Here is a 23,185-nt window from a genome sequence, read left to right as displayed (position 1 = left end):
ACAAGTCCTGGACTGATCATGACTTCTCGACTCCACCAGAGGAGAGCTTATGAACATAAAGGCACTGTGTAAATGTGTTGTTTATAATGTACTGAATGCACTGTATTCCCATGCACCCCTTCCACCACAAACAATGGTATATGGTTGAATCTTCCTTTTCTCATTCTCCTCCTCCTCTTCCATCATACGGTATCAACATGCTAATTCGTCGCATATAATACCCTCGCCTATATGCCCTTCACATATAATGTTTTACAGGGTCAGCTCACCAGCAAGCCCTTGCATATAATGTTTTACAGGGTCAGCTCACCAGCAGGCCTTCACCTATAATCTTTTACAGGGTCAGCTCACATAAATGCCCTCACATATCATTTTTTAGAGGGTCAGATCACCAGCAGGCCCTCACCTACAATGTTTAACAGAGTCAGCTCATCTGAAGGCCCTCACATATAATTTTTTAGATGGTCAGCTCACCTGCACGCCCTCGCATATAATGTTTTACAGGGTCATTTCAATAGCAGGCCCTCACCTACAATGCTATACAGGGTCAGCTCAGCAGCAGACCCTCACCTACAATCTTTTACAGGGTCAGCTCACCTGCAGGCCCATGCATATAATATTTTACAGGGTCAGCTCGTCTGCAGGCCCTCGCATATAATTTTTTAGTGGGTCAGCTCACCGGCAAGCCCTCACCTACAATGTTTTACAGGATCAGCTCACCTGAAGGCCCTCGCATATAATTTTTTAGACGGTCAGCTCACCAGCAGGCCCTCGCATATAATGTTTTACAGGGTCAAAAAACCATTAGGCCCTCGCATAAAATTTTTCATAGGGTCAGCTCACCAGCAGGACTTCACTTACAATCTTTTACAGGGTCAGCTCACCTAAAAGTCCTCGCATATAACTTTTTAGAGTGTCAGCTCACCAGCAGGCCCTCAGCTACAATCTTTTACAGGGTCAACTCACCTGCAGCCCCTCGCATAAAAATTTTTAGAGGATAAGCCCACCAGCAGTCCCTCATCTACAAGTCCAGTCTAACTATTCATGAGTCTGGTCAACAGAATCTTCTCTTGCCAGGAGTCGCGTAACTAGTTATCACGGAGGAGTGTCGCTTGTTTTCGGAATAAACCAGACAAATCGCTCCACCAACTAAGAACGTCCATGCACCACCACCCATAGAATCGAGAAAGAGCTATCAATCTGTCAGTCCTTTTCGTGTCCGGGCTGGGTGAGGTTTCCCGTGTTGAGTCACATTAAGCCGCAGGCTCCACTCCTGGTGGTGCCCTTCCATCAATTACTTTAAGTTTCAGCTTTGCAACCATATTTCCCCCGGAACCCAAAGACTTTGGTTTCCCGGAAGCTGCTCGGCAGGTCATGGGAATAGTGCCGCCGTATGGCTGGTCAGCATCGTTTATGGTTGGAACTACGTCGGTATTTCTTTGAACCTCCGACTTTCGTTTTTGATTAATGAAAAAATTCTTGGCAAATGCTTTTGCTTTGGTTTGTCTTGTGGCGGTCCAAGAATTTCACCTCTAGCTGCACAATACGGATGCCCCTGGTCGTCCCTCTTAATCATGGCCCAGTTCCAAAAACCAACAAAATAGAACCGGAGTCCTATTCCATTATTTCTAGCTGAAGTATTCAGGCGACCCGGCCTTCTTTGAACACGGTACATTTTTTAAATGGTCAGCTCAGCAGCAGGCCCTCAACCATAATTTTTTAGAGGGTCAGCTCATCAGCAGGCCCTCGCATATAATTTATTAGAGGGTCAGATCACCTACAGGCCCTCGCATATACTGTTTTAGAGGGTCATCTCACCTGCAGGCCCTCACCTACAATCTTTTAGACGGTCAGCTCACCAACAGGCCCTCACCTACAATCTTTTACAGGGTCAGTTCACCTGCAGGCCCTCACCTAATTATACTTAATAGGTCATTTGCGAGCGTGGTGCCTTGCTTGGAAGTGGTAGCCGTAGCTGTTTTTCAGGTTCCCTCTCCGGAATCGAACCCTGATCCGAACCCTGATCTGAATGGATCATCACCATCACGGGGAAGTGCGATCATCAGGCCTAGGTTATCTAGAGCCATCATAGCAGCGGCAGGCCCTCGAACCCTAATATTTTAGATGGTCAGATCAGCAGGCCCTTACTCCAAATGTTTTTGAGGGTCACCAGCAGGCTATCAATCATAATTTTTCAAGGCTGTGTATGATGCCCTCCTTTATGTGTAACAAAGGGTGTATTGTAGTGCCGGATCCTTGTAAATTTTGGCAGCCCTTTCACTTAGTGCATAGGCTTTATGAGTGTAGGAGTCCCACTACCTGAACAATTGTACCACAATGTGAATGAGGCCCTCCTTTATGTGATATACAGGTTGTATCAGAGTGCCTCTTCCTTGTAATTTTTGGCAGCACATGTACTTTATATACAAGTAAATATACAGGAAAGAATGTTTCCTAACAATTTTTCCTCTAAAATCTTTTTATTTAGGTTTCGTGCGTATTTTTGTCAGTCTGTAAAAGTGGTATACTACTTGGACAACATCGTTCCCTGCAGCGACCTGGCAGTCCAAGATACATCCAGACATCCTCCCCATGTTGTTCCCGAACCATTTTGGTGATGTTTCCATCAATGTCTGACTTTTTCCTATGAACCAGGCACCCTCCCCTCCTCATTGCAGGGGGTGCCTGGTTTAATGTTCAGGTTCAGGTTCTCCCATTGTGCTCGGTAGAGCACCCGAGCATTCTGATGTGTTCGGCCCGTGCCCCGAGCACTATGGTGCTCGATCAACACTAATATATATATTCCCCCATAGTACCAGTATTTATAAAATGTCCTTCCCTTGGAACCAGTATAATGCTCCTCCATGCCCCTTTAGTGCCAGTGTATAGCGCTTCCCCCTGTAGAGCCAGTATATAATGTTCCCCCCATAAAGCCAATATACAATGCTCCTCCATCTACAGCCAGTATATAATGCTCCTCCTGTACAACCAGTACATGTAATGTTCCCCCTTGTACAGCCAGTATATAATGCTCCTCCTCACTGCCTATATCTAATGTCCCCCCCAGTGCCAGTATATAATGTTCCCTCCTGTACAGCCAGTATATAGGGCTCCCCCTATACAGCCAGTATAAAAATGCTCCCCTGTACAGCCAGTATATAATGCATCTACCAGTGCCTGTATATAATGCTCCCCATAGTGCCAATATATAATGATTCTCCCCTTAGTGCCAGTATATAATTCAACCCTCCCCAGTGCCAGTTTATAATGCTGCTCCCCTAGTGCTAGTATATAACCCCCCCTTCCTTGGTGCCCTCCCCCGGCCATTGCTAAGTTTAAAAACAAACCTCCTCTGATCTGTGGCCTGATTTGTCATGTCCTAGAACAGGCAGTCCACATGACATTCCTGCTCCTAGCGGCCTGAAGCCTATGAAGTTGAACAGCAGCATATGCAGCTATGATTGTACCACCTCTTATGGGCAGTGAGGTGGCTCCCAATACCAGCACCTATGCTTGCCTACCCATCGTCCTGGCCCTAGCCACAGGTTAGTGTATGTATGCCCTAAGGCAAAAGAGACTGGGGCAATACAGACAATAGCTTGCAGAGGACGCAAGCAGTGTCGTGAGTAGCGTGGTAGCGGTGTACATGGACCACTGACATAACAAAATAATTGTTTAGAATACTAGGGGCTTTGATCAGGGAAAGCTGTTTGAGGGAATTAGGTGTTGAGGGGCTGGAGCAAAGTGCTTAATAATACAGCTGCTGTAGAACTTCATTCTTGCTGTTCTTTGCTACAAAACCAGCCACCTGCAAGAAGAAAAATATATATTATTTCCCATTTGAACAGAGAGACAGCTGTTTTGTTTCCAAAATCCCCAAGTTTCTACACACATATCATTGCCAGCCCAGCAGCCTAATAACATTCTGCTGCTGAGCAATTGCACAGTAAATGCATTGCATTATAGCAAAAGAATTTTACAGCAGTAACGCTATTTTTATATCAGTGAAATTAAACACAAATTACACCATAAACAAAAATATTACCACCTTTCCTGCCTCAATATATTGTTGGTATGGGAGGGAGAATAATTGCAATAAAAGTTTGCAAGTGTACATAGTAGAATAAGATACTTTCTGAAAATAGATTTTGAAACACAAATAACACAGTAGTCACATCTTGCACCAGTGTCACAGTTCAGTGTGAGAGTGAAACTCCACACTGAACCATAAGGGAAGCGGGAACAGAAACTAGGTCTGGATGCCGGTATAAGGGAGCAGGTCACCTCCTATTGCAACCCTGATCCTAGCCCTGACTCCTATCCGCATGAGAAGACCCAGATGGTAGGAGGGCTCATACACAGGAACCTCGGACCATGCAGTAGCAAAAGAGTGGAAGACCAACACCAATAACTACCTGGACCCCCATGCAGATAGGATGCATGGCAGCACCAGGCAGAGCTGCTCACTGACTCATAGTTCCCCCTCCGGGGAACCCAGGAACTCTCTCACCGAAGGCACAGACAGACACCATGCTGGACTACAAACACCCAACAGACCAGACATGAAAAACCAAACTTGACATAACAACACACCCTGAACATAAACCACAACAAACAAAACAACGGGTGAGGATGAGTAAAGGACAGAGAAACAAGGGGAAGAAATAGAATAGACATTGATGTCTAAATAGGTGGCCCTCACACAGGACAGATGGAATATCCACTTAGTAAATACCTTGGAAATAGCTCACTGGCCCCCCCAGTCATAAGAGGTGCACAATCTGATGATTCACCCTTCAAATTGTGTAACTGTTAATGTAGGATTGGCACACTCAAAACATGCGGAGCCCCACGGAATTATAACAATTTATTGTAACTACGTTTGATAAAATATAATAAAATACAATAAAAAACATAAAATTGAATTAAACAATGGTTGTAGTTTTTGTAATATTCAGATCAACCTAGGTATTTTCAATAGTAAATGGGTCTGCAATGGCACATTATGGAATCTGTATATGTTCAATTGCAGATCCTGGCAACAGGTGGTTTTCGTGCTAATATATCACACTCTATGTCACTGCAGTCCATACATACAGTCATGTGAAAAAATTAGGACACCCTTTGAAAGCATGTGGTTTTTTGTAACATTTTTAATAAAAGGTTATTTCATCTCCGTTTCAACAGTACAGAGAGATTAAAGTAATCCAACTAAACAAAGAAAACTGAAGAAAAGTCTTTTCAAGATCTTCTGTAAATGTCATTCTACAAAAATGCCTATTCTAACTGAGGAAAAAGATAGGACACCCTCACATGTATTCCCTCTTAAATTGGCTCAGATCTCACACAGGTATATCACACCAGGTGCACATAATTAGTAGATCGTTACTCTGCATGTTGAATGAGGCTTGCCCTATTTAAACCTCAGACATTTAGTTTGGTGTGCTCCTGACTGTTGAAGTGAGAGTGAGCACCATGGTGAGAGCAAAAGAGCTGTCAGAGGACTTCAGAAAAAAGATTGTAGCAGCCTATGAGTCTGGGAAGGGATTTAAAAAGATCTCAAAAGATTTTGAAATCAGCCATTCCACTGTCCGGAAGATAGTCTACAAGTGGAGGGCTTTCAAAACAACTGCCAACATGCCCAGGACTGGTCGCCCCAGCAAGTTCACCCCAAGAGCAGACCGCAAGATGCTAAAAGAGGTCTCCAAAAACCCTAAAGTGTCATCTCGAGAACTACAGCAGGCTCTGGCTACTGTTGATGTAGAAGTACATGCCTCTACAATCAGAAAGAGACTGTACAAGTTTAACTTGCATGGGAGGTGTGCAAGGAGGAAACCTTTGCTTTCCAAGAGAAACATCGAGGCCAGACTGACATTTGCCAGAGATAAAGTTGACAAAGACCAGGACTTCTGGAATAATGTTCTTTGGACAGATGAGTCCAAAATTGAATTATTTGGACACAACAGCAGAGGACATGTTTGGCGTAAACCAAACACAGCATTCCAAGAAAAGAACCTCATACCAACTGTGAAGCATGGAGGTGGAAGTGTCATGGTTTGGGGCTGCTTTGCTGCAGCAGGACCTGGTCAGCTCACCATCATAGAATCCACGATGAATTCTACTGTGTATCAGAAGGTGCTTGAAGAACATGTGAGACCATCAGTTAGAAAATTAAAGCTGAAGCGGAACTGGACCATGCAACATGACAATGACCCAAAAACATACTAGTAAATCAACCAAAGATTGGCTGAAAAAGAAGAAATGGAGAGTCCTGGAATGGCCAAGTCAAAGTCCAGATTTGAATCCCATTGAGATGCTGTGGGGTGACTTGAAAAGTGCTGTACGTGCAAGAAACCCCTCAAACGTCTCACAGCTCAAAAAGTTCTGCATTGAGGAGTGGGGTAAAATTTCCTCAGACCGATGTCGAAGACTGGTAGATGGCTACAAGAACCGTCTCACTGCAGTTATTTCAGCCAAAGGAGGTAACACTCGCTATTAGGGGCAAGGGTGTCCTATCTTTTTCCTCAGTTAGAATAGGCATTTTTGTAGAATGACATTTACAGAAGATCTTGAAAAGACTTTTCTTCATTTTTTTTTGTTTAGTCGGATTACTTTAATCTCTCTGTATTGTTGAAACGGAGATGAAATAACCTTTTATTAAAAATGTTACAAAAAACCACATGCTTTCAAAGGGTGTCCTAATTTTTTCACATGACTGTATACAGGTTATGAGTATCGGAAAAAACCTCCTTAAATTTCGGGAGTTACCAGTCTCTCAAAAGATGGATCCTTCAAGGAAGATTTTTCGCATCAAGCACCGATTCTATTCATGTACAAATAACGCTAGAGGGCTCCACATGTGTAAACGCATACAATGGTTTTCTATACAGACGTTATATTCCTATCTCATAGTTACTGCAGTCCATATATTCCAAAGTTGTTATAAACTCAATTTTTCATAAGAGTTTTCTGCATGCGTCTATATTTGTATTTTTTCTCAAGGATGTGCTATTCAAAAAGATCCTCAGAGAAATTATTCCACACAAAGTCCCGATTCCATTCACATGCGATATTCTCATACAGTCGTGCTCTGTATAGACACTATGTTATTATTTCGTTGTAAGAGGTAAGTTTGTACTGATAACCCACACTTGTGGGCTTACCTGTTCTTATTATTCAGCTAGTTCTTCTGGGTGGTTATCACCTCCGACTTCAGGCCGGCGTCCCGGTCCTTGCTGTATCAGCGGCTTCGTGTTCCCCAGTAATGACTTTCAGCTGGTTGAAGGCAGGTTAATAGAGCGTCTTGTTTAAATCCTCAATATCCTCTGGTTCCTTAACAGTGCACTGTTCTTTTAGGGTTCAAATCCTTCAGGGGTGAAACTCTCGCCAGACGCGTTTCGGGGATACTTTCCCCTTCCTCAGAGGCATCACCCCCTATAAGTGAATGGTGAGTTTTTATATCCCTCCATGGTTTTGTGTAGAAAAGTATCATGGGAAAAAAGAAGGAATCATGGGAAAACAGTAATCTGGAAAAGAAGCAGTGCGGATTCTCCCAGTATGAGTCTTTCCCTACCATACTTCTTTTTCAAATCATAATAGTCTATGGTCATTCAGGAATTCATAGGTAATATGGTTTTGTAAATTTTCAGGTATTTTTATGCATGCGTTTTTTAATTGCGGTTTTTATGCGTTTTTTTAATTGATGCGTTTTTTTGATATTTGTTGCATTCTTTACTTCTAAATCCACTGTGTGCCATGTTTTTTCAAAATAACATTCATGGATAGTTCAAAGTCCATAAATCATAATTTTGTTGATTTTTATACATGTAGTTCTTGATTGCAATTATTGTGCGTTTATTGTGTGTTTTTTCAAGATGCGTTTTTTCCATGATGCGTTTTTTTCTTTAATGTGTTTTTTTCACCATTGATGCGTTTTTTTCACCATTGATGCGTTTTTTTGATATTTGTTTCATTCTTTAATTCTGAGTATAATATACCCCATATTTTATTTAAATAACATTGGGTTTAAAATTATAAGACATTCAGCTTAAAATTATAAGGCAATTTTAGCAGCTTCAAAACAATGACCTCAAATTGGGCTGGATGGCGATGCATCCGACACATTCAGGGAAGAGTTAGGGGACGCACGCCCGTGGTCCAGAGGGAGTCACAGTGCTGATAAACAGCCTAACATGCGACTCACTGTGGACACACGGGCGGACGGCCCTCCATCCTATAAAAAGCCAAATAGTTCAAGTTTTGAGTTCAATCCCTTTGGCATCATGCTCCCAAAATCGTATATACGCCTCGATTCCGCTCTCGACATTTTCTCTATATGGTTGCCCCCCCTCCAGTGTGTGTCTATCTTCTCCAGCGCCATAAACGTCAGGCCTGTGCAGCTCTTGTTGTGTGTCTCTTTAAAGTGTTTAGATAATGGATTGTTTTCACATCCTTTTTTAATATTATTAAGATGTTCCGATATTCTCACTTTCAGCTGTCTTTTAGTACGGCCAATATACTGTTTTGGACAAGGGCACTGGATTAGGTAGACCACACTAGAGGAATTGCATGTCAGAGGTTGTTTTACTGTCATCGAGAAGGCGTTTTGGGTTGAGGAAATTTCTGTCGTTTTTTTGGGAAATTTAGTTTTCCTACATCCTATGCATGTTCCGCATCTAAAAAAACCTTTGGTGTTTAGCCAGCCAGATGTATTTGATATCTTCTTTTTGTCCTTTATTGAGGGGGCTATTTGAATGCCCAAGTTGGGAGCTTATTATTTTATCATATAGCACATGGAGCCAATGTTGTTTAATCAGTTGTGAAATTTGTTTCGATTGGGCATTGTAGGGCAGAATTATTCTGAACTCAGAACTTTTATCAAAGTTCTGTGGGGATTTGGTCTCAAAAAAGGACTCTCTGTTCAGCTGCCTTACTTTTCCCAGTGCTTCTTCAAGTATTTTCACCGGGTAATTCTTTTCTCTAAACTGCAAATTCACTTTTATTGCTTCCTCCTCAAACGCTTTATTTTTAGTGCAGTTGCATCTGATGTGGCGGAACTGCCCAAGGGGGACGTTTATAAGCCACCTCGGCAAATGGCAGCTAGAGAAAAGAATAAACCCATGTTTAGATGTTGGTTTGTGATAAGTATTACACAGGTATTTGTTGTCTTTTTTTGTTATTTGTATGTCTAGAAAGTCTACCTTTTCTTTATTGGTGCCTGCCGTAAAACGTAAGTTGTATATATTCTTATTCAGATCTTGCATAAACTGTTGTAATCCAACTTCACCATTTCTCCAAATGAAAACAACATCGTCGATGTAGCGCCGCCATAGGACCAGGTCGCCCCCAAGCTTGGGGTCTATGAATTCATGTTCCCACTGGGCCAGAAATAATTTAGCATAGCTGGGGGCGAACCTGGTACCCATGGCGGTGCCCCTCAAGAGGGTGTGGATCATATCCTTCACCACAATTATTTTTTCTTCAATGATGAATATTATCTGCAGTTGAGGGGCACCGCCATGGGTACCAGGTTCGCCCCCAGCTATGCTAATTTATTTCTGGCCCAGTAGGAACATGAATTCATAGACCCCAAGCTTGGGGGCGACCTGGTCCTATGGCGGCGCTACATCGACGATGTTGTTTTCATTTGGAGAAATGGTGAAGTTGGATTACAACAGTTTATGCAAGATCTGAATAAGAATATATACAACTTATGTTTTACGGCAGGCACCAATAAAGAAAAGGTAGACTTTCTAGACATACAAATAACAAAAAAAGACAACAAATACCTGTGTAATACTTATCACAAACCAACATCTAAAAATGGGTTTATTCTTTTCTCTAGCTGCCATTTGCCAAGATGGCTTATAAACATCCCCCTTGGGCAGTTCCGCCGCATCAGACGCAACTGCACTGAAAATAAAGCGTTTGAGGAGGAAGCAATAAAAATGAATTTGCAGTTTAGAGAAAAGAATTACCCGGTGAAAATACTTGAAGAAGCACTGGGAAAAGTAAGGCAGCTGAACAGAGAGTCCTTTTTTGAGACCAAATCCCCACAGAACTTTGATAAAAGTTCTGAGTTCAGAATAATTCTGCCCTACAATGCCCAATCGAAACAAATTTCACAACTGATTAAACAACATTGGCACCATGTGCTATATGATAAAATAATTGGCCCCATCTTACCAGCTCAACCACTCATTACTTACACTAAAGCTCCCAACTTGGGCATTCAAATAGCCCCCTCAATAAAGGACAAAAAGAAGATATCAAATACATCTGGCTGGCTAAACACCAAAGGTTTTTTTAGATGCGGAACATGCATAGGATGTAGGAAAACTAAATTTCCCCAAAATACGACAGAAATTTCCTCAACCCAAAACGCTTTCTCGATGACAGTAAAACAACCTCTGACATGCAATTCCTCCAGTGTGTTCTACCTAATCCAGTGCCCTTGTCCAAAACAGTATATTGGCCGTACTAAAAGACAGCTGAAAGTGAGAATATCAGAACATCTTAATAATATTAAAAAAGGATGTGAAAACAATCCATTATCTAAACAGTTTAAAGAGACACACAACAAGAGCTGCACAGGCTTGACATTTATGGCGCTGGAGAAGATAGACACACACTGGAGGGGGGGCAACCATATAGAGAAAATGTCGAGAGCGGAATCGAGGCGTATATATACGATTTTGGGAGCATGATGCCAAAGGGTTTGAACTCAGAACTTGAACTATTTGGCTTTTTATAGGATGGAGGGCCGTCCGCCCGTGTGTCCACAGTGAGTCGCATGTTAGGCTGTTTATCAGCACTGTGACTCCCTCTGGACCACGGGCGTGCGTCCCCTAACTCTTCCCTGAATGTGTCGGATGCATCGCCATCCAGCCCAATTTGAGGTCATTGTTTTGAAGCTGCTAAAATCGCCTTATAATTTTAAGCTGAATGTCTTATATATTTAAACCCAATGTTATTTAAATAAAATATGGGGTATATTATACTCAGAATTAAAGAATGAAACAAATATCAAAAAAACGCATCAATGGTGAAAAAAACGCATCAATGGTGAAAATAACGCATTAAAGAAAAAAACGCATCATGGAAAAAACGCATCTTGAAAAAACACACAATAAACGCACAATAATTGCAATCAAGAACTACATGTATAAAAATCAACAAAATTATATGATTTATGGACTTTGAACTATCCATGAATGTTATTTTAAAAAAACATGGCACACAGTGGATTTAGAAGTAAAGAATGCAACAAATATCAAAAAAACGCATCAATGAAAAAAACGCATAAAAACCGCAATTAAAAAACGCATGCATAAAAATACCTGAAAATTTACAAAACCATATTACCTATGAATTCCTGAATGACCATAGACTATTATGATTTGAAAAAGAAGTATGGTAGGGAAAGACTCATACTGGGAGAATCCGCACTCCTTTTCCAGATTACTGTTTTCCCATGATTCCTTCTTTTTTCCCATGATACTTTTCTACACAAAACCATGGAGGGATATAAAAACTCACCATTCACTTATAGGGGGTGATGCCACTGAGGAAGGGAAAAGTATCCCCGAAACGCGTCTGGCGAGAGTTTCACCCCTGAAGGATTTGAACCCTAAAAGAACAGTGCACTGTTAGGCTGAGTTCACACGGGCGAGATTTCCGCGCGGGTGCAATGCAGTAGGTGAACGCATTGCACCTGCACTGAATCCTGACCCATTCATTTCAATGGGGCTGTGCACATTAGCATTTTTTTTCATGCATCACTTCTGCAATGCTTTAAAATCGCAGCATGTTCTATATTCTGCGTTTTTCACGCAGCCCTGGCCCCATAGAAGTGAATGGGGCTGCGTTAATAACGCATTGCATCTGCAAGCAAGTGCGGATGCAATGCATTTTTCACTGATGGTTGCTAGGAGATGTTGTTTGTAAACCTTCAGTTTTTTATCACGCTCGTGAAAAAAGCATCAAAACGCATTGCACCCGCACGGAAAAAACTGAACAACTAAACGCAATTGCAGCCAAAACTGACTGAACTTGCTTGCAAAATGGTGCGAGTTTAACTGAACGCACCCTGAACGCATCCGGACCAAATCTGTCACGCTCGTGTGAACTCAGCCTTAAGGAACCAGAGGATATTGAGGATTTAAACAAGACGCTCTATTAACCTGCCTTCAACCAGCTGAAAGTCATTACTGGGGAACACGAAGCCGCTGATACAGCAAGGACCGGGACGCCGGCCTGAAGTCGGAGGTGATAATCACCCAGAAGAACTAGCTGAATAATAAGGACAGGTAAGCCCACAAGTGTGGGTTATCAGTACAAACTTACCTCTTACAACGAAATAATAACATAGTGTCTATACAGAGCACGACTGTATGAGAATATCGCATGTGAATGGAATCGGGACTTTGTGTGGAATAATTTCTCTGAGGATCTTTTTAATTAGCACATCCTTGAGAAAAAATACAAATATAGACGCATGCAGAAAACTCTTATGAAAAATTGAGTTTATAACAACTTTGGAATATATGGACTGCAGTAACTATGAGATAGGAATATAACGTCTGTATAGAAAACCATTGTATGCGTTTACACATGTGGAGCCCTCTAGCGTTATTTGTACATGAATAGAATCGGTGCTTGATGCGAAAAATCTTCCTTGAAGGATCCATCTTTTGAGAGACTGGTAACTCCCGAAATTTAAGGAGGTTTTTTCCGATACTCATAACCTGTATATGTATGGACTGCAGTGACATAGAGTGTGATATATTAGCACGAAAACCACCTGTTGCCAGGATCTGCAATTGAACATATACAGATTCCATAATGTGCCATTGCAGACCCATTTACTATTGAAAATACCTAGGTTGATCTGAATATTACAAAAACTACAACCATTGTTTAATTCAATTTTATGTTTTTTATTGTATTTTATTATATTTTATCAAACGTAGTTACAATAAATTGTTATAATTCCGTGGGGCTCCGCATGTTTTGAGTGTGCCAATCCTACATTAACAGATGGAATATCCAGACAGGAGCAAAGCTCCATCACCAACCAGGGCAGGAATACCACTGACCTCACTCTCACAGCAACAGAATAAGTAGAGCCATGAGGCCACACCCAGAACACACCTAGAGCCACACCTTAACCCCACACATACCAGACTGGGAAGGAACAGAAATAAAGGGAGCAGTGCACAAACATGCAGGACAACATGTTGCCCCAGGCAACTATATGCACGGCAGACGTGTCACGGCAAACTACAACAACAGAGACACTGCCATGACAACCATTCTTTCCTACTTTGTTATATTGTTGGTGGAGACGGGTGAATACCTGCAAGTTTGTAACAAGTGTTTTACAGTAGAGAAAGATTTGTAAACTGTTTTTAAAGGCAAATAACATACTGTAGTAGAAAGAAATAAACCAATACCGTATTATTCCCATTATTATTGTCAAAAGCAGTATTCACTGTGTTTGTACAAAGGGAAGGACCCCCTAATGCCTGGGCTCCTCATACTGGTTATACTTACCCCAAACCATGTAAGTAAGTATGACCAGTATGAGGGGCCCAGACATTAGAGGGGATATTATAGGGTTTGAATAACCCTTTTGATTGCACACTGTCTTCAAGTCACGGTAAATACACTTGCGATTTTACTATAGCTGTTTCATAAATTGTGTGACTGTGTACCAAACCATTGTCAAGAACCAGTGTGTGTGAACCCACTGTGCCACGATTCCTACCTCCTCTAAGGGTGTTGTCTAAGTTAACCCCTCGATCTTCACAGTACCCCTGATGGTGGGGATAGACTTTCCTGAGGGGGACACCAGGTCGCTACCTCTTGAGGAGGATAGGCACATGAGGCAGCTAGTCCAGGCAGACCAGGAGGTACCTGAGAAAGGTACCAGAGGTACAGGTGTTGTCAGCAGGCTGAGTCGTTACCAGGAGAAACAGTGCAGGAGCGAAAAGGATGAGGCAGAGAGGAAGTCAGACAGGCAAAAGGTCATGACAGGCGGCACAGGTACAGGTCAGGCAACAGAACAGTCAAGACAAGCAGGCAGCAATCTAACGGGTAGCAGAATACAGGAACACAAGTACGAGTCAGGAACACATGCGGATATCAGGAACCTTAGCAAGACACAAGGACCTTGACACTGAGGCATCTGGGAAGGGGGCTGAGCCACTTAAATATATGCGCAGGAGGGCTAGGATTGGTCAGCGAGGTCACATGACCTAACCCATAAAGCCCAGGAAGTGACGTGCGCCGGCTCTTAAGAAAGTGCTGCAGGAAACAAGCAGCAAGCATGCTGTGGCCAGGACTGAGAGGAAACTGTGGAGCGGATCCTAGAACAACAGTACCTACACAGACAGAGCCCAGGACTGCAGCGGTGAATGGGAAGCACTGGCCGCAGTTCACCGCTGAACATGGCGCCAGGGACCGCGGAGGTAAGCAGGGGAACAGCGGCGCACAGCAGCCTCTGTTACAACCAGTGACTTTTCATTTAAGACAGTCACGAATTTACAATATGTATCATAAAATGTCGTGGATATAGAAGGGATCAAATCTAAAGACCCATGCCTTGTCCTCCCAGAGCCAGAATGTGCTTAGTAGCAGCAGCAGCCATCCAGGCAGTAGTAGGCCACAGTTGTTTCTGGCTTTGGACAGGTGCAACATTATTATTCCGCATAAATAGGGGGAGATTGGATGGCTCACTTCTCTAAGTATTGGGCATTGGATGCAGGGTTCACAGCAGGGGCCGACACAGACAGCAGAGGGCCCCTGTGCAAAGAATGTGCCTGGGCCCCCCCTCTGCCCCCCACCCAAAGCCAAATTTGCAACCTAACCTATTCCATCCTAACATTACTTAGAGCAATACAAAACATACATGGTAAGGCTACTTTCACACCTGCGACACTACTCTCTGGCCACCTGATCAGGCTGAAAATGCAAGGAGGCGGCCGGACACAAACCGCAGCATGCGCTCCCGATGATTCTTTGCATTATTGGCAGATTGTGGCCGGATCTCTGCCGTACCCCATTATAGTCAATAGGGCTTGTGGGCATTCTGTCTGCATCCAGCAGTGCCGGATCCAGTGAATTCCAGCAGGCTGTTCTCTGCTGGCACAGCCTGCTAGAATCACTAACACAGATGTGAAAGTACTGTAGCCTAATACAGGTCCACATACCTCGTACATCCAGTGATGTCTCCTTTGATGTAGATGTTCTCTGTCCTCATCTTCTCCTTTCAGACCAGAGCGCCATGGTGATTTTTCAGCTATCTCTTCTCTCTGCAGAGTTTGAAAGACAGACATCTTAGTTTCCTACTTTTTCATCACCCTCCCACCATCTGAACACCCCATCCTGCCACCCCAATACTGTGCCCACTGTGCTCCCTATACAGGTTACACACAGATAGTTCCCCTTCAATAATTATTGACACACAGTGTCCTAAAAAATAACTGTGCACAGGAAACAGTGTCCCTGACAATAATAGTTTGAACATAATGTTCCCCAAAAATAATTGTGCTAAGCTGATATCGTGCCAGGGTGCCCTCCACAGTAACAGTTCTCCCCAAAGTCCCACCAATAGAAATAATGATCTACCAGACAGCACATAGTAATAATAGTGCCCCTACAGTAATAAATTCCCACTGTGTCCCAGAAGCAAGAATGCTCCCATAGTGCTCATACTAGTATTCAAGTTCCTCATAGTCCCTCAACTGTAATAAAGCCCACCATAATGCCCACGGTAGTAATAATTCTCTTTATAATGTGTTACAGTAAAAATAAAATTGCCCTGTTGTGTGGCAGTATAAAAAATACCTCCTCTTAGTGCCCCCTGTAGAACCAATGTCCCCATTGTACCCTCATAATGTGTGCCAATGCCCCTTACTGTATGCCCAAAAAAACTTTTAAGTCCCCCCAGTTGAGACAAGGTCCCCATAGTGCCCTATAAATTGCGCCAGTATAAAATACTCCTATATCGTGCCCCAATAGTGCGCCTCCCCTCATCCCCATGGTGCCTGACAATGTGCCATAATAAAATGCCAACATAATGTGTGCCAGTATAATTTCCCTATATAATGACCCCAATAGTGCTCCTCTCCTCCCTTCTCTATAGTGCCCCCCATGTGGACCAGTATATAAGATAGGGTCCCCAGTAGATGCCCCCATAGTGCTCCCCCTTCTCCATAGTGCCCCCCATGTGTGCTAGTATATAAGATAGGGCCCTCAAAGTGCTCCTCCCCTCCATTGTGCCGCCCATGTCTGCCAGTATATAAGATAGGGCCCCAGAAGATGCCCCCATGCCCCCATAGTGCTCCTTTCCCCCCTTCTCCATAGTGCCCCCCATGTGTGCCAGTATATAAGATAGGGTCCCCATAGTGCTCCTCCCTTTCCATAGTGCCCCCCCCATGTGTTCCAGTATATGAGATAGGGCCCCCATATTTCTACCCCCCTCCATAGTGCCCCCCATGTGTGCCAGTATATAAAACAGTTATTTTGCATATTATAGTATATAAAATAGGCAGCCCCCCATATGTCACTTGCTCAGATAGGCCCCCATATCTGTTGCTCAGGACCCCCCCTATCAGATGCCCATTCACGTCCCCATATCAGTTGCACAGACCCCCCCCCATATGCCAGTTGACCAGGAACCCCCATATCAGTTACTCAGGAGGACCCCCCCATATCAGTTGTTTATTTATTCAGCCCCCCATATTTCAGTTGCCCAGGACACCCACCCTATATCAGTTACTCAGGAGGACCCCCCAATATCAGTTGTTTATTTATTCAGCCCCGCATATGTCAGTTGCTCAGCTTCCCCAATATCAGTTATTTATTTATTCAGCCCCTTCCCCATATGTCAGTTGCTCAGCCACCCAATATCAGTTATTTATTCAGCCCCCCATATGTCAGTTGCTCAGCCTCCCCAATGTCAGTTATTTATTTATTAAGCCCCCCCTATATGCTCATTCAGGCTCCCCATGCTGTGACAGACCCCAGGGCCCCATGATATCAGACCTCAGATCAGACTAAAATAAATAATTCAAACTTACCTCTCCTGCTCTGCCTGTCCTGTCTCCAACAGCCCGCGCTACACACGTGACCTAACTGCGTACAGCGTCAGGTCATAGTGCGCGCTGTACGCAGTCAGGCTGGAGGAGACCAGCGCCGCAGGGGTAAGTAAGCAAGCGCCGATCTCTTGCATACTAGTGAGCACTTCTGGATGCGCTTACTAGTATGATACTAGTGAGCGCTTCTTGATGCGCTCACTAGTATGAATGGGCCCCTCACACGCCAGGCCCCTGTGCAGCTGAACCAGCTGCACCGGCTTATGACCGCCCCGGTTCACAGCATTTTTCCTGCTCCTCCTCCTTACAGCCTTTAAGTTGCATCCTCCTAGTGGGGCACCTCCTACTAGTATGAATGGGCCCCTCACACGCCAGGCCCCTGTGCAGCTGAACCAGCAGCACCGGCTTATGACCGCCCCGGTTCACAGCATTTTTCCTGCTCCTCCTCCTTACAGCCTTTAAGTTGCATCCTCCTAGTGGGGCACCTTCTTGCCAAGAGAACACCACCCACGCCCTATTGCAGATAGTCAAGAGAGCCTCCCTTTTGATGACCTGTGTGATAGCAGTAAGCATCAGTATACTGTCCTGAGGAGGAGGTTCAGAAGGAGGCTGCAGACCCCATGCATATTGTTGGTAGGGGTGATGGCAGTTGTAGCCAGAATGGTAACGGTAGGGACAGTGGTATTCTGTGCATATAGAGAGCATGGAATTGGGAGGGGGCTCTCCATAAGATATCACAGTCTGGTAAAAGATCTTTAGAGCCTGTAAAAATTAATCCGTTTTTGAAATCCCCAAATGTAAATACAAGAACAGAACAAAAAGGGAAACAGGACACAAATTTTTATTTTTTTTATATTATTGGACTTAGAACGGAGGAGGCAGCAGATGATTACTCCCAGGAAGGAGATGGGGAGAGGGTGGATGAAGTGGATATTCCTCCTCTTCCCTTTAGAGGAGATCTTAGCCACGGTTAAAAACAATGGAAAGGTGATACAAGATATTGCTTGTCAGTTGGGGGCAGTCCAGTCGGATGTGTCACTAATAAGAGACAATGTTACTAAAATACGAGAGAGTCACTGTCATAGAGAAGTCTGTTGGCTCCCAAGAGAACGAAGTGAAAGTATTAAAATCTAAAATTGCCACCTTGAGAAAGGATTATAATTATCTACAAAAAAAGTTATGTATTTAGAAGATAGGTCGAGATGATCCAACGTGAGAATCCTGGGCTGGAATAATGCAATCTCTTGAGAACTTTGGAAAGACTTTTTGCTTTTATTTTTAGTGGAGAGGGTCCATTGGTTTCCTGGGGGAAAACCAACTCCTGGAATACATCCGCGGGTACTTCTGGCAATAATTCTTGTTTCCCAGGACAGAGATATGATCTTGAAGAGGGCCATGGAGTGCTCTCCCATTTTATATCATGGCATTAAACTGTCCTTTCTGGATTTCTCCAAAGAGATACAAGAAAAGAGATGTAGTTATTTTGCTGTTAAAAAGCGTTTACAGGGCAAAGACATTAAGTATTCCTTTCTATACCCAGCTAAATTCCAGATAATTTTCAATAGAGCAACTCACTTTTTTTTACACTCCGGCCCTTGCCACTGACTGGCTTGAACGGATTTCTTTTTGCTTATCTTAGTTCTTTGGCGGGGGGGGGGGGGGGGTCTAGGGGAGGAGGAGGGATGGTCCGAGTAGAGAGGTCTGCTTTTTGATAATGGCGGATCACGAATTGAGGGGGGGGGGGGGTTGCAATGCGTTTTCTAGGAGGAAATTTTTTATTTTATTTTTTCTCTCTTTGATTATCTGACTACATGAATTTTAACCTGGAATGTATGGGGACTTGGGGACAAGTTAAAAAGACAGGCAGTGTTCAACTTAGTCCAGAGACATTTATCCGCTGTTTATTAGAAACTCACCTTACTTATGAGGTTCTGATGCAGATTAGTAGAGGATGGGTCTCGCAGGCATTTCATTCAACCTTTACCAGCCACTCTAGAGGAGTGAAAGTGTTTATCCATTTTTGTCTGCGAGGCATCCTCTATTGATAAGCAGAGGAGATGTGTTTTTCTTTATGAGAAACCTCTTGGAAGACAATGTATTCTAGCTTTTATTTATATCCCTCCCCCTTTTATGTATTGAATTGTTTATGGAGCAACGGCCAGATTGTCTTAATCTAGTAAATGGGGATTTTAACTGTGTTATTAATCCCAAGACAGACCGGACTTCCATTAGTAGAGACACCCATGTTCCTGTACCTAATCAGGGATCCCCTCTGGCTAGATTTTGCCCAGGAGTCGTGCTTTATAAACGTCAGTTTTTTTTTAGGAGGGGGTAGAAGAGCTTATTCCTGTGTCTCTAAGTCTGGGAACTTCATGTCCATGATTGACCTGGCTTTAATAAATTAAAAATATTTGAGATATATTAGACAAATGAAATGATCGCTCTCGGATCATGTGCCAGTATCCCTTGAACTTTATATGATCAATGATAAGGAAGGTGTAGCACCTCCCTTTAGATTAAGGCTAGGTCTACACGACAACATTTGTCGCGCGACATTTTGTTGCACTAATGTCGCGCGACAATTTTTATAATGGCAGTCTATGGTGTCGCACTGCAACATGGGACATGCTGCGACTGCGACGCGACAGTCGCAGAAAATCCATTCAAGATGGATTTTTCTGCGACTGTCGCATCGCAGTTGCAACATGTCGCATGTTGCAGTGCGACACCATAGACTGCCATTATAAAAATTGTCGCGCGACATTAGTGCAACAAAATGTCGCGCGACAACTGTTGCGCCCTATCTGTCGCACGACTTTTTGTCGCGCAACAAATGTCGTCGTGTAGACCTAGCCTAAATCCCTACTGGCTATCGGTAATAGATAATCATGACTGTATGAAACAGAAGATGGTGTACTTCTTGGATACTAACTATAAATCAGTTAAAATCCAACTGGTGTGGGATGCGTTTAAGGCCTTTATGAGGGGGTTATTCGTTAGCAACATCTCTAACTTGAGAAGGGGTTACGGAATGAAAGAGAAGGCCTTCAAAGCGGCTACGCTTCGTGGGATAAACCAGTTCTCCAGGAATAAAGCAGAAGAGTAGAGTTGAGCGAACACCTGGATGTTCGGGTTCGAGAAGTTCGGCCGAACATCCCGGAAATGTTCGGGTTCGGGATCCGAACCCGATCCGAACTTCGTCCCGAACCCGAACCCCATTGAAGTCAATGGGGACCCGAACTTTTCGGCACTAAAAAGCCTGTAAAACAGCCCAGGAAAGGGCTAGAGGGCTGCAAAAGGCAGCAACATGTAGGTAAATCCCCTGCAAACAAATGTGGATAGGGAAATGAATTAAAATAAAAATTAAATAAATAAAAATTAACCAAAATCAATTGGAGAGAGGTTCCATAGCAGAGAATCTGGCTTCCCGTCACCCACCACTGGAACAGTCCATTCTCAGATATTTAGGCCCCGGCACCCAGGCAGAGGAGAGAGGTCCCGTAACAGAGAATCTGTCTTCATGTCAGCAGAGAATTAGTCTGCATGTCATAGCAGAGAATGAGGCTTCACGTCAGCCACCACTGCAACAGTCCATTGGCATATATTTAGGCCCAGCACCCAGGCAGAGGAGGGAGGTCCCGTAACAGAGAATCTGTCTTCATGTCAGCAGAGAATTAGTCTGCATGTCATAGCAGAGAATGAGGCTTCACGTCAGCCACCACTGCAACAGTCCATTGGCATATATTTAGGCCCAGCACCCAGGCAGAGGAGGGAGGTCCCGTAACAGAGAATCTGTCTTCATGTCAGCAGAGAATTAGTCTGCATGTCATAGCAGAGAATGAGGCTTCACGTCAGCCACCACTGCAACAGTCCATTGGCATATATTTAGGCCCAGCACACACACAGGCAGAGGAGAGAGGTCCCGTAACAGAGAATCTGGCTTCATGTCAGCAGAGAATCAGTCTGCATGTCATAGCAGAGAATGAGGCTTCACGTCAGCCACCACTGCAACAGTCCATTGGCATATATTTAGGCCCAGCACACACACAGGCAGAGGAGAGAGGTCCCGTAACAGAGAATCTGGCTTCATGTCAGCAGAGAATCAGTCTGCATGTCATAGCAGAGAATGAGGCTTCACGTCAGCCACCACTGCAACAGTCCATTGGCATATATTTAGGCCCAGCACACACACAGGCAGAGGAGAGAGGTCCCGTAACAGAGAATCTGTCTTCATGTCAGCAGAGAATTAGTCTGCATGTCATAGCAGAGAATGAGGCTTCACGTCAGCCACCACTGCAACAGTCCATTGGCATATATTTAGGCCCAGCACACACACAGGCAGAGGAGAGAGGTCCCGTAACAGAGAATCTGGCTTCATGTCAGCAGAGAATCAGTCTGCATGTCATAGCAGAGAATGAGGCTTCACGTCAGCCACCACTGCAACAGTCCATTGGCATATATTTAGGCCCAGCACACACACAGGCAGAGGAGAGAGGTCCCGTAACAGAGAATCTGGCTTCATGTCAGCAGAGAATCAGTCTGCATGTCATAGCAGAGAATGAGGCTTCACGTCAGCCACCACTGCAACAGTCCATTGGCATATATTTAGGCCCAGCACACACACAGGCAGAGGAGAGAGGTCCCGTAACAGAGAATCTGTCTTCATGTCAGCAGAGAATTAGTCTGCATGTCATAGCAGAGAATGAGGCTTCACGTCACCCACCACTGCAACAGTCCATTGGCATATATTTAGGCCTAGCACACAGGCAGAGCAGAGAGGTCCCGTAACAGACAATCTGGCTTCATGTCAGCAGAGAATCAGTCTGCATGTCATAGCAGAGAATGAGGCTTCACGTCAGCCACCACTGCAACAGTCCATTGGCATATATTTAGGCCTAGCACACAGGCAGAGCAGAGAGGTCCCGTAACAGACAATCTGGCTTCATGTCAGCAGAGAATCAGTCTGCATGTCATAGCAGAGAATCAGGCTTCATGTCAGCCACCACTGCAACAGTCCATTGGCATATATTTAGGCCTAGCACACAGGCAGAGGAGAGGTTCATTCAACTTTGGGTAGCCTCGCAATATAATGGTAAAATGAAAATAAAAATAGGATTGAATGAGGAAGTGCCCTGGAGTCCAATAATATATGGTTATGGGGAGGTAGTTAATGTCTAATCTGGACAAGGGACGGACAGGTCCTGTGGGATCCATGCCTGGTTCATTTTTATGAACGTCAGCTTGTCCACATTGGCTGTAGACAGGCGGCTGCGTTTGTCTGTAATGACGCCCCCTGCCGTGCTGAATACACGTTCAGACAAAACGCTGGCTGCCGGGCAGGCCAGCACCTCCAAGGCATAAAAGGCTAGCTCTGGCCACGTGGACAATTTAGAGACCCAGAAGTTGAATGGGGCCGAACCATCAGTCAGTACGTGGAGGGGTGTGCACACGTACTGTTCCACCATGTTAGTGAAATGTTGCCTCCTGCTAACACGTTGCGTATCAGGTGGTGGTGCAGTTAGCTGTGGCGTGTTGACAAAAGTTTTCCACATCTCTGCCATGCTAACCCTGCCCTCAGAGGAGCTGGCCGTGACACAGCTGCCTTGGCGACCTCTTGCTCCTCCTCTGCCTTGGCCTTGGGCTTCCACTTGTTCCCCTGTGACATTTGGGAATGCTCTCAGTAGCGCGTCTACCAACGTGCGCTTGTACTCGCGCATCTTCCTATCACGCTCCAGTGCAGGAAGTAAGGTGGGCACATTGTCTTTGTAGCGTGGATCCAGCAGGGTGGCAACCCAGTAGTCCGCACAGGTTAAAATGTGGGCAACTCTGCTGTCGTTGCGCAGGCACTGCAGCATGTAGTCGCTCATGTGTGCCAGGCTGCCCAGGGGTAAGGACAAGCTGTCCTCTGTGGGAGGCGTATCGTCATCGTCCTGCCTTTCCCCCCAGCCACGCACCAGTGATGGACCCGAGCTGCGTTGGGTGCCACCCCGCTGTGACCATGCTTCATCCTCATCCTCCTCCACCTCCTCCTCATCCTCGTCCTCCTCGTCCTCCAGTAGTGGGCCCTGGCTGGCCACATTTGTACC

The sequence above is a fragment of the Bufo gargarizans genome, chromosome 1, assembly GCF_014858855.1.
Source record: "Bufo gargarizans isolate SCDJY-AF-19 chromosome 1, ASM1485885v1, whole genome shotgun sequence".
Taxonomy (NCBI): Eukaryota; Metazoa; Chordata; class Amphibia; order Anura; family Bufonidae; genus Bufo; species Bufo gargarizans.
Note: the sequence above shows the minus strand (reverse complement) of the source record.